The sequence below is a fragment of the Poeciliopsis prolifica genome, unplaced genomic scaffold (genome assembly GCF_027474105.1).
Source record: "Poeciliopsis prolifica strain line A6 unplaced genomic scaffold, Auburn_PproV2 SCAFFOLD066, whole genome shotgun sequence".
Lineage (NCBI taxonomy): Eukaryota > Metazoa > Chordata > Actinopteri > Cyprinodontiformes > Poeciliidae > Poeciliopsis > Poeciliopsis prolifica.
The window spans coordinates 861,271-876,846 of NW_026562441.1; the positions used below are offsets into that span (position 1 = coordinate 861,271).

Genomic DNA, 15,576 nt, shown 5'->3' on the forward strand with positions numbered 1-15,576 from the left:
ACACAGAAGACATGTTGGTGTGTTGAGGATTCCAACCCCGACCAGCTTTGATGGAGCCGCTGGGCGTGGCGGCATGGCGAAGTGACCTGTAACGCCATCGCCATACGTTTGGCTCTCAATTCCACAGTTTCGGTCCCAGCTGCTCCAAACTCACAAGGATGGATCTTCATCCACTCCCCGACAGGAATCCATCACAATATTTGTAGGGTGTGGCCTAATTTCTCTATAGCGCCCCCTAGAAAATTTTAAATGATCAGCCCCAAGCCATGCTTTAACCTACAATTACGAAACTTTGTACACGTGTGTACCATGTCAGGACTTACAAAAAAGTCTCTTGGAGCCATGGTCTAAACCCCAGAGGAAGTCGGCCATTTTAGATTGAAGTTCAGATTTTGATCCCATTTTTGGCGTTTATAAACCATTTCAGTAATTCGCCACTTGGGGTCAGTATTGCTCCACAAATGAAACAGCAGATAAAAGATGAGGAACAATATCAGTATTTCGCCAGTAGGTGTCAGTGTTCCTCCACCAATGACAAACAGATCCACGGGCGGGATGGGCGTGAAAACTTTGTGAGAGCGTTGCCATGAAATTTCTAAAAGGATAGAAATGTCTCAGATAATTTTTGTTGAATTAAATCATGCAGTAAATGTAGCGTTTTCTTACTTCTTACAAACCATTTCAGTAATTCGCCACTCTGAGTAAGTATTACTCCAACAATGAAATAGAGTGCTTTAGAAACACAGCTGAAAATGATGAAAAATGACGAACAGTAGTACTTCGCCATGTGCATATGATCGGCTGTAAATGACACGTGGATCATCCGACTGACGACAAATTGGATACGTATGACCTTTGTTGACCTCTAAAGAGAACAACAGCATTGAAATATATTTTGACTCCACTGCGCGTCCTACATTAATCCGCCAGCTATATTTCCTCGCTAAACCAATGAATCTGCACCACATTTTTTGCATCGTCAAGGAGCGCCTCCGAACGCATCAGTGCGTACCGCCTGGTGGACGGGCGCGGAAACTGCGCAACAACTTCTGTGTTAGCAGGTGGCCAGCGTTGATGGAAACTGAGCAACAGCTTCCACGATGCGGGCGGAAGAGCTGAAAACTGCGTGAGAGCTTCTGTGGTGGCTGGCGTGAGGCGCCGGTTGCTAGTACCCCGCGGTGGCAATAGGCCGGAGCGGCGCTGGCTGCGAGGGCCGTTCGAGGCTGCTTGCAGCTTTAATTATTATTATTATTAGGCCCGAGCAGCTAAGCGCTGCGAAGGCCTATTGTTTTCCTACTGTTTCTTATTATTATTCTGCCCCCCTAAAGAGGGGCCTTTTTGGGGGCTTTATCATATTCAAAAACTCACCAAACTTGGCGGACGCGTAAAGGGAGTTTCAAAATTTTGTATTTTAAGGTCATCGCAAAAATCCCATAAGAAATGGCTCAATAGCGCCACCTACAAATTTTCAAAGGACCCTTTGCTAGTCACTTACTTTATCCTAGAGACATGAAATTTGGTACACTTGTAGAGCTCCCCAAGATGCTCAAAATTTACAATTAATGTCATAGTGCAAGTATCACAGGAAGTCGGCCATTTTGGATTGAAGGTCCAATTTTGACCCCATTTTTGCCGTTTACAGCCTTCGTATTTGTTCGAACTCCTCCTAGGGATTTCGATTGATCGGCTTCAAACTGGGTCAGTCTGTTCAGAAGGCATGTCCCATCTAAAGTTATCAAAACGGTGAGTTTTTGAGTATGCTGAAGGGGGGTTAGCAGGGGTCAAAGTTCACCTACTCGCCATAAAAACATAAACTGCTATATCTCCTACACAGAAACTCACAGAGGCACCAAAGTTTCTGTGATTTATCATCATCGGGTGTCCTACAATACCTAATGGTCGAATGATGACATCACTTAGGCCACGCACCCTGAGAACAGGAAGTGTAATGTTTTACTGTGAACGGTCGCTATCTGACCCCTTTGACCTCATCAACATGAAACTGTGCCAAGACACAGAAGACATGTTGGTGTATTGAGGATTCCAACCCCGACCAGCTTTGATGGAGCAGGTGGGCGTGGCGGCGTGGCGAAGTGACCTGTAACGCCATCGCCATACGTTTGGCTCTCAATTCCACATTTTCAGGCCCAGCTGCTCCAAACTCACAAGGATGGATCTTCATCCACTCCCCGACAGGAATCCATCACAATATTTGGTGGGCGTGGCCTAATTTCTTTATAGCGCCCCCTAGAAAATTTTAAATGATCAGCCCCAAGCCATGCTTTAACCTACAATTACGAAACTTTGTACACATTTGTATCATGTCAGGACTTAAAAGAAAGTCTCTTGGAGCCATGGTCTAAACCCCACAGGAAGTCGGCCATTTTGGATTGAAGTTCTGATTTTGACCCCATTTTTGTTACAGCCTTCCTATTTGATCGAACTCCTCCTAGGGATTTCGATTGATCGGCTTCAAACTCAGTCAGTCTGCTCATATGGCATGTCCCATCTAAAGTTATCTAAACGGTGAGTTTTTGAGTATGCTGAAGGGGGGTTAGCAGGGTCAAAGTTCACCTACTCGCCGTAAAAAAATAAACTGCTATATCTCCTACACAGAAACTCACAGAGGCACCAAAGTTTCTGTGATTGATCATCATCTGGTGTCCTACAATATCCTATGGTCGAATGATGACATCACTTAGGCCACGCCCCCTGAGAAAAGGAAGTGTCATGTTTTACTTTGAACGGTCGCTATCTGACCCCTTTGACCACATCAACATGAAACTGTGCCCAGACACAGAAGACATGTTGGTGTGTTGAGGATTCCAACCCCGACCAGCTTCGATGGAGCAGGTGGGCGTGGCGGCGTGGCGAAGTGACCTGTAACGCCATCGCCATACGTTTGGCTCTCAATTCCACATTTTTGGGCGCAGCTGCTCCAAACTCACAAGGATGGATCTTCATCATCCACTCCCCGACAGGAATCCATCACAATATTTGTAGGGTGTGGCCTAATTTCTCTATAGCGCCCCCTAGAAAATTTTAAATGATCAGCCCCAAGCCATGCTTTAACCTACAATTACGAAACTTGGTACACATGTGTACCATGTCAGGACTTACAAAAAAGTCTCTTGGAGCCATGGTCTAAACCCCAGAGGAAGTCGGCCATTTTAGATTGAAGTTCAGATCTTGATCCCATTTTTGGCGTTTATAAACCATTTCAGTAATTCGCCACTTGGGGTCAGTATTGCTCCACAAATGAAACAGCAGATAAACAGGATGATATCAGTATTTCGCCAGTAGGTGTCAGTCTTCCTCACCAATGACAGATCCACGGGCGGATGGGCGCGAAAACTTTGTGAGAGCGTTGCCATGAAATTTCTAAAAGGATAGAAATGTCTCAGATAATTTTTGTTGAATTAAATCATGCAGTAAATGTAGCGTTTTCTTACTTCTTCCAAACCATTTCAGTAATTCGCCACTCTGAGTAAGTATTACTCCAACAATGAAATAGAGTGCTTTAGAAACACAGCTGAAAATGAAAAAATGACGATCTGCAGTACTTCGCCTGTGCATATGTTCGGCTGTAAATGACACGTGGATCTTCCGACTGACGCCAAATTGGATACGTATGACCTTTGTTGACCTCGAAAGAGAAAAACAGCATTGAAATATATTTTGACTCCACTGCGCGACCTACATTAATCCGCCAGCTATATTTCTTCACTAAACCAATAAATCTGCACCACATTTTTTTGCATCGTCAAGGAGCGCCGCCGAACGCATCGATGCGTACCGCCTGGTGGATGGGCGTGTGTAATGAAGAGGCCTTCATTACTGAATTAATTTATTCAATGTACTGTATCGCACTGTAAAAACATTTGCACTTTCTCACTATGCACTTTATTTAGCACTGCACTTTTAAAATAGATCTATAAATTAACATTTTGCACTCAGGAAGTTTTAATTGTATTTATTGAGTATTTTAGGGATTGGTGTGTAGCCTTTGTTCTGGGCTCTGCACAGCTGCTCCTCATTGGCCAGTGGAGGTGGTTAACTGTGAAGAGAGGAGAATTGATACTCAGAGCAATGAGCTATTGGTGGATAAAACTAAATAAATGATGTGCATAATTATTAGGTGTGGAATGTGCTAATATAGTGACTCACCTGTCTTTTTATGTGTCCTCTCAGGATGTTTGGACAAATATTGTCCTAAGGGGCTGGACAATGATATAGGTCCTGGGAGAGACCATTGAGAAAATGGGAGAGGGTGTATTGTTTTATGGTGTACTGTTTTATGGTGTTTTAGTAAGGGTAAGGATAAAACATAAAAAATATTTATAAAAAGGAAGTTGATGTGGTTATAGTAAAATGTATTTTATTCAATTAAGGGGAACAGGGTAAGATGGGATTATCTTATGAATTTTCAGATTGTTTTAACTGTCACAGCTGGGACTATTTAAGATTGCAATTTTCACCTGTGAGAGATATTGAGACATTGAGATGTTTGTAAGACCAAGAGTGTGACATTGTTTGTGATGCTGGGAGGAATAAACCTGCTGTTCCACCTAAACTCTGTTTGATATCATCAATCTGCACTGAAAAATCCAGCCGTAAAGGCCAACCTGTTACAAGTGGTGTCAGAAGTGCATCTATTCATGCACAGTGCAAAGATGATGACCAGAGGTGGTAAAAAGCCAGGCCAAGAGGGAGAGCCTGATGAAGCAGCTGGAGCTTCCTCTGAAATGGAAACCATGGCAGCGACCAACCCTGAAGATAAGTTGGAGGAACTGGCGGTGTTGGTGAAATCCATTATGCGGTCTCAGGTGGCTAGAGACATGAAGATGGATAAAGATTTTTCCCGCCAGGAGCAGAGGTGGAAAAGTATGCAGCATCAGTTTCAACAAATGCAGCTGCAAGTGAATGCAGTACTGGAAAAACAGGATGAGTCAGACACACAGGATCAACCTTCAACATCTGAAGCACCTGCAGAAGAATCAGATGGTGGTGATGTTCAGGTGGCTCATGGTTCCAGGTCCATAATTGAACCAAAATTTCGTCCCTTATCGACGGATGACGACATTGAGCATTTTCTGACGACGTTCGAGAGGATGGCCCAGGTGTGTCGTTGGTCCAGAGATGAGTGGGCGATTCGTCTGGTCCCTCTGTTGACCGGAAAGGCCCGCACAGCCTATGTTCTAATGGATATTGCTGACTCTCAGAACTATGATAAACTGAAAGAGGCAATTCTGGCAAAATATGAAATTACTGCTGATACTTATCGACGCCGCTTCAGATGCCTACAGATTGAATCAGGTGAGACGCCGCGTGAACTTTATGTTCGACTGAAAGACTTGTTTTCAAGATGGATCAAACCTGATAAATCTACTGTGCAAGAAATATCTGAGCAGATAATTCTGGAGCAATTTTTAAGGATGGTTAATCCAGAATTGGAGGTCTGGATACGTGAGCGTGACCCGAAGACAGCAGAAGAAGCAGCTACGCTTGCAGAAGTCTTCAGATCAGCCAGGAGGGGGAGCTGGAGCACCTATGCTGGCCAAGAGACTCATTATGCCCAACCAAGTAAGTCCACTGGGGGTGAACAGGGCTCTGGTCTAAGTCAGGCTAGAAATGGTTCTAGTTTTAAGCAGTTCCCTTCCCATCGACCTGCTAAGGTTAAAAAGTCATTTCATAAGTCGTCAGGTCAGGATATTAGATGTTACAACTGTAATGGTTTTGGCCATACGCAACATTTTTGTCCCGCCCTAAAATCAAAGCCATCACTGATGTGTTCAATTCCAAGAGCGGCTACTGAAGTTGAAAAAAGAAAAGCTTGTACGGCTTCGGTGCTAGTTAATGGGAAGAAAGAAGAAGCATTGCTTGATTCTGGGTGTTTTCAGTCTTTAGTACATGCAAGCTTAATCCCAGATGAAAGTTAAGTGAGGTGGGGGTTAAAATAAGCTGTATACATGGAGATGAGCATGTCTACCCTAGTGCAGAGGTGTATTTGACAGTGGAGGTCAAACATACCTGGTACAGTAGCTGTAGTTCCCTCTTTGCCATATTCAGTTATACTTGGTAATGATATTCCCACTCTCTTAGACCTTCTTCATCAGTCGGATTATGAGCCTCAAGTACTTACCAACAGAGATGCCCCAGGTCCATGTTTCAAATCGATGTACCAGAAATATTGAAACCATGTAATATAGTCACAAGAGCTCAAAGTTCAAAGGCGATGTTGGAAGAACTCCCTTATTTTGGAGAGTCTCTGGAAACAGAGCAGGGAAAAACTAAAAAGTCAAAACCTCAGAAAAGAAAAGAGAAGTTCAAAGGCTCAACTAATGAAGGAATAGAACAGCTGTCTAAGCCAAATAATATGTTTGAGTTTGACATTCCCTCAGATTTAGGTGCACTCCAGAGAGATGATCCTACTCTAAAACCTTGGTTTGAGAAAGCAACTAGGGAGGAGGAAACTCATCAGCGCCAGGTAGACTTCCGTGAAGATGCAGTTTACATTACTAAAGGTATTTTGTATCAGAAGAAAGGACATTGTGAAGCATTAGCTCTTCCACAACAGTTTAGACACAAAGTTATGGAATTGGGTCATTCAATTCCGTGGGCAGGTCATATGGCTTTTTACAAAACACTGAACAGAATCAGTAGTCGTTTTGTTTGGCCAGGAATGTATACCCAGATTTCAAAATTTTGTAGTTCCTGTGAAAAATGTCAGTTGACTTCAGGCAAAGGAGTAGCAAGAGCCCAGCTACAACCTCTGCCCATTATTGACACTCCTTTTGAAAGGCTAGGCATGGATATTGTGGGCCCATTAGAAAGAAGCACTACAGGTCACCGTTACATATTGGTGATATGCGACTATGCTACACGGTATCCTGAAGCTTTTCCTCTTAGATCCATTAAGGCCGGACATGTTGCTGATTGTCTCCTGCAGCTCTTTTCTAGGGTAGGAATACCCCGACAAATTCTGACAGATTGTGGGACAAACTTTTTGTCCAGACTGTTGCAGCAGGTTACAAATTACTAGGGATTAAGGGACTTAAGACCACCCCTTACCACCCCCAAACGGACGGGCTAGTGGAGAGATACAATCAGACTCTTAAAAACATGCTACGCAAGTTTGTCTCCGACACGGGTGTCGACTGGGACCAGTGGCTGCCGTATCTGTTATTTGCTTACAGGGAGGTTCCACAAGTCTCCACAGGTTTTTTCACCTTTTGAATTATTGTATGGACGTCAAGTGAGAGGTCCGCTGGATCTACTGAGAGACTGCTGGGAAGATGCGAAACCTGAGGGTGAAAACATTGCAGCATATGTCATTAACATGAGAGAGCGATTGCAGGAAATGACATCTTTTGCACAGGACAACATGAAAGCAGCTCAACAACATCAAAAGACATGGTACGATCAGAAGGCCAGAGACAGAGTCTTTTTGCCAGGACAGAAGGTTCTGTTACTGCTGCCTACCAGTGACAACAAGCTGCTGACAAAATGGCATGGACCATATGAGATCACCAAACAAGTGAGTAAAGTGGTTTATGAACTGTATATGCCGGAACGGATAAAGAAGCATCAAGCCTTTCATGTTAACTTGTTGAAGGAGTTCCACAGTCACCAAGAACCTGTGCATCAGGAGTTATGTGTGAGAGCGGTTGAGGATGAGGAGGTGACTGAAAAATTCTTTCCTACCAACATGTCTGACTGTGCTCTGGTTGATATTTCTCATCTGTCTCCAACTGAGCAGGAAGAAATCAAACCTCTCTTGGACCCTCAGCTCTTCAGAGAAGTTCCAGGATTTACATCACTGGTTAAACACAGGATTCAGTTGAAACAAGATGCACCGAGTCGTCAAAAGAGTTATCGCATTCCAGAGCGATTGGTTCCAGTGCTGGAAAAAGAAATAAAGTGGATGATGGATTTGGGTATCATTGAAGAGTCTAGTAGTGAGTGGTGCAGCCCAATTGTGCTGGTACCAAAGAAAGATGGATCTCTGAGATTTTGCATAGATTTCAGATATTTAAATGGTGTCTCTAACTTTGATCCATACCCAATGCCTAGAGTGGACGATCTACTGGAGAAAGTCGGTTCAGCAAGCTACATCACAACGTTGGATTTGTGTAAAGGCTACTGGCAAGTGGCTTTGGCACAAGAGGCAAGAGAACTGACGGCCTTCAAAACGCCTTTTGGTATGTACCAATTTAAAGTCATGCCATTTGGGCTCCAGGGGGCGCCAGCGACGTTTCAACGTTTAATGGATCAAGTGTTGAGAGATGTGTCAGAGTTTTCTGCAGCATATTTGGATGATGTTGTAGTGTATAGCCGGACATGGGAGGAGCATCTGATTCATCTGAAGGAGGTGCTATACCGCATCAGGCGGGCCGGACTGACAGTGAACCCACAGAAGTGTAAGGTTGCACAAAGAGAAGTGGAGTACTTAGGTTTTGTTATTGGGTTTGGAAAAATAAAGCCACAAGTGGGGAAGATGGAGGCAATCCAGTCCTTTCCAGTTCCATCTACAAAGAAGAAGGTGAGAGGATTTCTGGGTTTGGTGGGCTGGTACCGGAAATTCATACCTTTGTTTGCAGAACGATCAGCTGTGCTGACGCAGCTAACAAGGAATGCAGCCCCCAACAAAGTGTGTTGGACAGAAGACTGTGAGAAGGCATTCAACGATCTCAAACAAGCAGTATGTACTCATCCAGTTTTACACACACCAGACTTTGCTAAACCATTCATCTTACAGACAGACGCCTCAGGAGTAGGGCTTGGAGCTGTCCTGCAACAAGAGGTGGACGGTGAGAGAAGACCCGTGGTGTTTCTGAGTCGGAAGCTGCTTGACCGAGAGACGAGATATTCGACAGTGGAAAAAGAGTGCTTGGCCATGAAGTGGGCTATTGAGGCTCTCAGGTATTATCTGTTAGGACGTCACTTCATCCTGGAGACTGACCATCGTGCTCTTCAGTGGTTGAGACGGATGAGGGATGCCAACGCTCGCATCGCTGGATGGTACTTGGCACTGCAGCCATTTGACTTTACAGTTCAGTACAAGCCAGGAAAGTCGAATGTGGTTGCTGACTGTTTATCCAGAGTCTCAGAGGACTGAGATACTGAGCTCTGAAAAGAGGAGGGAGGAAATGTAATGAAGAGGCCTTCATTACTGAATTAATTTATTCAATGTACTGTATCGCACTGTAAAAACATTTGCACTTTCTCACTATGCACTTTATTTAGCACTGCACTTTTAAAATAGATCTATAAATTAACATTTTGCACTCAGGAAGTTTTAATTGTATTTATTGAGTATTTTAGGGATTGGTGTGTAGCCTTTGTTCTGGGCTCTGCACAGCTGCTCCTCATTGGCCAGTGGAGGTGGTTAACTGTGAAGAGAGGAGAATTGATACTCAGAGCAATGAGCTATTGGTGGATAAAACTAAATAAATGATGTGCATAATTTATTAGGTGTGGAATGTGCTAATATAGTGACTCACCTGTCTTTTTATGTGTCCTCTCAGGATGTTTGGACAAATATTGTCCTAAGGGGCTGGACAATGATATAGGTCCTGGGAGACCATTGAGAAAAATGGGAGAGGGGTGTATTGTTTTATGGTGTACTGTTTTATGGTGTTTTAGTAAGGGTAAGGATAAAACATAAAAAATATTTATAAAAAGGAAGTTGATGTGGTTATAGTAAAATGTATTTTATTCAATTAAGGGGAACAGGGTAAGATGGGATTATCTTATGAATTTTCAGATTGTTTTAACTGTCACAGCTGGGACTATTTAAGATTGCAATTTTCACCTGTGAGAGATATTGAGACATTGAGATGTTTGTAAGACCAAGAGTGTGACATTGTTTGTGATGCTGGGAGGAATAAACCTGCTGTTCCACCTAAACTCTGTTTGATATCATCAATCTGCACTGAAAAATCCAGCTGTAAAAGGCCAACCTGTTACAGCGTGGAAACTGCGGAACAACTTCTGTGTTGGAACGTGGGAAGCGTTGATGGAAACTCAGCAACAGCTTCTGCAATGCGGCCGGAGGTGCTGAAAACTGCGTGAGAGCTTCTGTGGTGGCTGGCGTGAGGCGGCGGTTGCTCGTACCCCGCGGTGGACAATAGGCCGGAGCGGCGCTTGGCTGCGAGGGCCGTTCGAGGCTGCTTGCAGCTTTAATTATTATTATTATTATTCTGCCCCCCTAAAGAGGGGCCTTTTTGGGGGCTTTATCATTTTCAAAAACTCACCAAACTTGGCGGACGCGTAAAGGGAGTTTCAAAATTTTGTATTTTAAGGTCTTTGCAAAAATCCCATAAAAAATGGCTCAATAGCGCCACCTACAAATTTTCAAAGGACCCTTTGCTATTCACTTAATTTATCCTAGAGACATGAAATTTGGTACACTTGTAGAGCTCCCCAAGATGCTCAAAATTTACAATTAATGTCATAGTGCAAGTATCACAGGAAGTCAGCCATTTTGGATTGAAGGTCCAATTTTGAGGCCATTTTTGCCGTTTACAGCCTCCGTATTTGATCGAACTCCTCCTAGGGATTTCGATTGATCGGCTTCAAACTCGGTCAGTCTGTTCATAAGGCATGTCCCATCTAAAGTTATCAAAACGGTGAGTTTTTGAGTATGCTGAAGGGGGGTTAGCAGGGGTCAAAGTTCACCTACTCGCCATAAAAAAATAAACTGCTATATCTCCTACACAGAAACTCACAGAGGCACCAAAGTTTCTGTGATTGATCATCATCGGGTCTACACAATACCCTATGGTCGAAGGATGACATCACGTAGGCCACGCCCCATGAGAACAGGAAGTGTAATGTTTTACTGTGGACAGTCGCTATCTGACCCCTTTGACCTCATCAACATGAAACTGTGCCCAGACACAGAAGACATGTTGGTGTGTTGACGATTCCAACCCCGACCAGCTTCGATTGAGCAGCTGGGCGTGGCGGCGTGGCGAAGTGACCTGTAACGCCATCGCCATACGTTTGGCTCTCAATTCCACATTTTTGGCCACAGCTGCTCCAAACTCACAAGGATGGATTATCATCCACTCCCCGACAGGAATCCATCACAATATTTGTAGGGTGTGGCCTAATTTATCTATAGCGCCCCCTAGAAAATTTTAAATGATCAGCCCCAAGCCATGCTTTAACCTACAATTACGAAACTTTGTACACGTGTGTACCATGTCAGGACTTACAAAAAAGTCTCTTGGAGCCATGGTCTAAACCCCACAGGAAGTCGGCCATTTTAGATTGAAGTTCAGATTTTGACTCCATTTTTGCCGTTTAAAGCCTCTGTATTTGATCGAAACTCCTCCTAGGGATTTAGATTGATCGGCTTCAAACTCGGTCAGTCTGCTCATAAGGCATGTCCCATCTAAAGTTATCAAAACGGTGAGTTTTTGAGAATGCTGAAGGGGGGTTAGCAGGGGTCAAAGTTCACCTACTCGCCGTAAAAAAATAAACTGCTATATCTCCTACACAGAAACTCACAGAGGCACCAAAGTTTCTGTGATTGATCATCATCGGGTGTCCTACAATACCCTATGGTCGAATGATGACATCACTTAGGCCACGCCCCCTGAGAAAAGGAAGTGTCATGTTTTACTTTGAATGGTCGCTATCTGACACCTTTGACCTCATCAACATGAAACTGTGCCCAGACACAGAAGACATGTTGGTGTGTTGAGGATTCCAACCCCGACCAGCTTCGATGGAGCAGCTGGGCGTGGCGGCGTGGCGAAGTGACCTGTAACGCCATCGCCATACGTTTGGCTCTCAATTCCACATTTTTGGGCGCAGCTTCTCCAAACTCACAAGGATGGATCTTCATCCACTCCCCGACAGGAATCCATCACAATATTTGTAGGGTGTGGCCTAATTTCTCTATAGCGCCCCCTAGAAAATTTTAAATGATAAGCCCCAAGCCATGCTTTAACCTACAATTACGAAACTTTGTACACATGTGTACCATGTCAGGACTTACAAAAAAGTCTCTTGGAGCCATGGTCTAAACCCCAGAGGAAGTCGGCCATTTTAGATTGAAGTTCAGATTTTGATCCCATTTTTGGCGTTTATAAACCATTTCAGTAATTTGCCACTTGGGGTCAGTATTGCTCCACAAATGAAACAGCAGATAAACAGGATGAAGAACAATATCAGTATTTCGCCAGTAGGTGTCAGTGTTCCTCCACCAATGACAAACAGATCCACGGGCGGATGGGCGCGAAAACTTTGTGAGAGCGTTGCCATGAAATTTCTAAAAGGATAGAAATGTCTCAGATAATTTTTGTGGAATTAAATCATGCAGTAAATGTAGCGTTTTCTTACTTCTTCCAAACCATTTCAGTAATTCGCCACTCTGAGTAAGTATTACTCCAACAATGAAATAGAGTGCTTTAGAAACACAGCTGAAAATGATGAAAAATGACGAACTGTAGTACTTCGCCATGTGCATACGATCGGCTGTAAATGACACGTGGATGATCCGACTGACGCCAAATTGGATATGTATGACCTTTGTTGACCTCTAAAAAGAACAACAGCATTGAAATATATTTTGACTCCACTGCGCGTCCTACATTAATCCGCCAGCTATATTTCCTCGCTAAACCAATGAATCTGCAACACATTTTTTGCATCGTCAAGGAGCGCCTCCGAACGCATCAGTGCGTACCGCCTGGTGGACGGGCGCGGAAACTGCGCAACAACTTCTGTCTTAGCACGTGGCCAGCGTTGATGGAAACTGAGCAACAGCTTCCGCGGTGCGGGCGGAAGAGCTGAAAACTGCGTGAGAGCTTCTGTGGTGGCTGGCGTGAGGCGCCGGTTGCTAGTACCCCGCGGTGGCAATAGGCCGGAGCGGCGCTTGGCTGCGAGGGCCGTTCGAGGCTGCTTGCAGCTTTAATTATTATTATTATTTTTCTTCCCACCTCTTTGGGGGGCTTTTTGGCGGCCTTATCATATTGGAAAACTCACCAAACTTGGCGGAGGCCTTAAGCCTGTTTAAAAATTTTGATTTTTAAGGTCATCACAAAAATCCCACAAGAAATGGCTCAATAGCGCCACCTAGAAATTTTCAAAGGACCCTTTGCTATTCACTTACTTTATCCTAGAGACATGAAATTTGGTACACTTGTAGAGCTCCCCAGGACGCTCAAAATTTACAATTAATGTCATAGTGCAAGTATCACAGGAAGACAGCCATTTTGGATTGAAGGTCCAATTTTGAGGCCATTTTTGCCGTTTACAGCCTTCGTATTTGATCGAACTCCTCCTAGGGATTTCGATTGATCGGCTTTAAACTCGGTCAGTCTGTTCATAAGGCATGTCCCATCTAAAGTTATCAAAACGGTGAGTTTTTGAGTATGCTGAAGGGGGGTTAGCAGGGGTCAAAGTTCACCTACTCGCCGTAAAAAAATAAACTGCTATATCTCCTACACAGAAACTCACAGAGGCACCAAAGTTTCTATGATTGATCATCATTGGGTGTCCTACAATACCCTATGGTCGAATGATGACATCACTTTGGCCACGCCCCCTGAGAACAGGAAGTGTAATGTTTTACTGTGAACTTTCACTATCTGACCCCTTTGACCTCATCAACATGAAACTGTGCCAAGACACAGAAGACATGTTGGTGTGTTGAGGATTCCAACCCCGACCAGCTTCGATGGAGCAGGTGGGCGTGGCGGCGTGGCGAAGTGACCTGTAACGCCATAGCCATACGTTTTGCTCTCAATTCCACAGTTTCTGTTCCAGCTGCTCCAACCTCACAAGGATGGATCTTCATCCACTCCCCGACAGGAATCCATCACAATATTTGGTGGGCGTGGCCTAATTTCTCTATAGCGCCCCCTAGAAAACTTTAAATGATCAGCCCCAAGCCATGCTTTAACCTACAATTACGAAACGTTGTAGACATGTGTACCTTGTCAGGACTTACAAAAAAGTCTCTTGGAGCCATGGTCTAATCCCCACAGGAAGTCGGCCATTTTAGATTGAAGTTCAGATTTTGACCCTATTTTTGCCGTTTACAGCCTCCGTATTTGATCGAACTCCTCCTAGGGATTTCGATTGATCGGCTTCAAACTCGGTCAGTCTGTTCATAAGGCATGTCCCATCTAAAGTTATCAAAACGGTGAGTTTTTGAGAATGCTGAAGGAGGGTTAGCAGGGGTCAAAGTTCACCTACTCGCCATAAAAACATAAACTGCTATATTTCCTACACAGAAACTCACAGAGGCACCAAAGTTACTGTGATTGATCATCATCGGGTGTCCTACAATACCGTATGGTCGAATGATGACATCACTTAGGCCACGCCCCCTGAGAACAGGAAGTGTAATGTTTTACTGTGAAAGGTCGCTATCTGACCCCTTTGACCTCATCAACATGAAACTGTGCCCAGACACAGAAGCCATGTTGGTGTGTTGAGGATTCTAATCCCGACCAGCTACGATGGAGCAGGTGGGCGTGGCGGCGTGGCGAAGTGTCCTGTAACGCCATCGCCATACGTTTGGCTCTCAATTCCACATTTTTGGGCGCAGCTGCTCCAAACTCACAAGGATGGATCTTCATCCACTCCCCGACAGGAATCCATCACAATATTTGTAGGGTGTGGCCCAATTTCTCTATAGCGCCCCCTAGAAAATTTAAAATGATCAGCCCCAAGCCATGCTTTAACCTACAATTACGAAACTTTGTACACATGTGTACCATGTCAGGACTTACAAAAAAGTCTCTTGGAGCCATGGTCTAAACCCCAGAGGAAGTCGGCCATTTTAGATTGAAGTTCAGATTTTGATCCCATTTTTGCCGTTTATAAACCATTTCAGTAATTCGCCACTTGGGGTCAGTATTGCTCCACAAATGAAACAGCAGATAATCAGGATGAAGAACAATATCAGTATTTCGCCAGTAGGTGTCAGTGTTCCTCCACCGATGATAAACAGATCCGGCGGATGGGCGTGAAAACTTTGTGAGTGTGTTGCCATGACATTTCTAAAAGGATAGAAATGTCTCAGATAATTTTTGTTGAATTAAATCATGCAGTAAATGTAGCGTTTTCTTACTTCTTACAAACCATTTCAGTAATTCGCCACTCTGAGTAAGTATTACTCCAACAATGAAATAGAGTGCTTTAGAAACACAGCTGAAAATGATGAAAAATGACGAACTGTAGTACTTCGCTATGTGCATAAGATTGGCTGTAAATGTCACGTGGATCATCCCACTGACGCCAAATTGGATACGTATGACCTTTGTTGACCTCTAAAGAGAACAACAGCATTGAAATATATTTTGACTCCACTGCGCGTCCTACATTAATCCGCCAGCTATATTTCCTCGCTAAACCAATGAATCTGCACCACATTTTTTGCATCGTCAAGGAGCGCCTCCGAACGCATCAGTGCGTACCGCCTGGTGGACGGGCACGGAAACTGCACAACAACTTCTGTGTTAGCACGTGGCCAGCGTTGATGGAATCTGAGCAACAGCTTCCGCGGTGCGGGCGGAGGAGCTGAAAACTGCGTGAGAGCTTCTGTGGTGGCTG

General features: G+C 44.2%; 1 pseudogene; it reads right to left on the reverse strand.

Moving 5' to 3' along the window:
• The window catches only part of LOC129351353 (type II inositol 3,4-bisphosphate 4-phosphatase-like), a 50,024-nt pseudogene that overhangs the window by 32,311 nt on the left and 2,137 nt on the right, over positions 1-15,576 (reverse strand).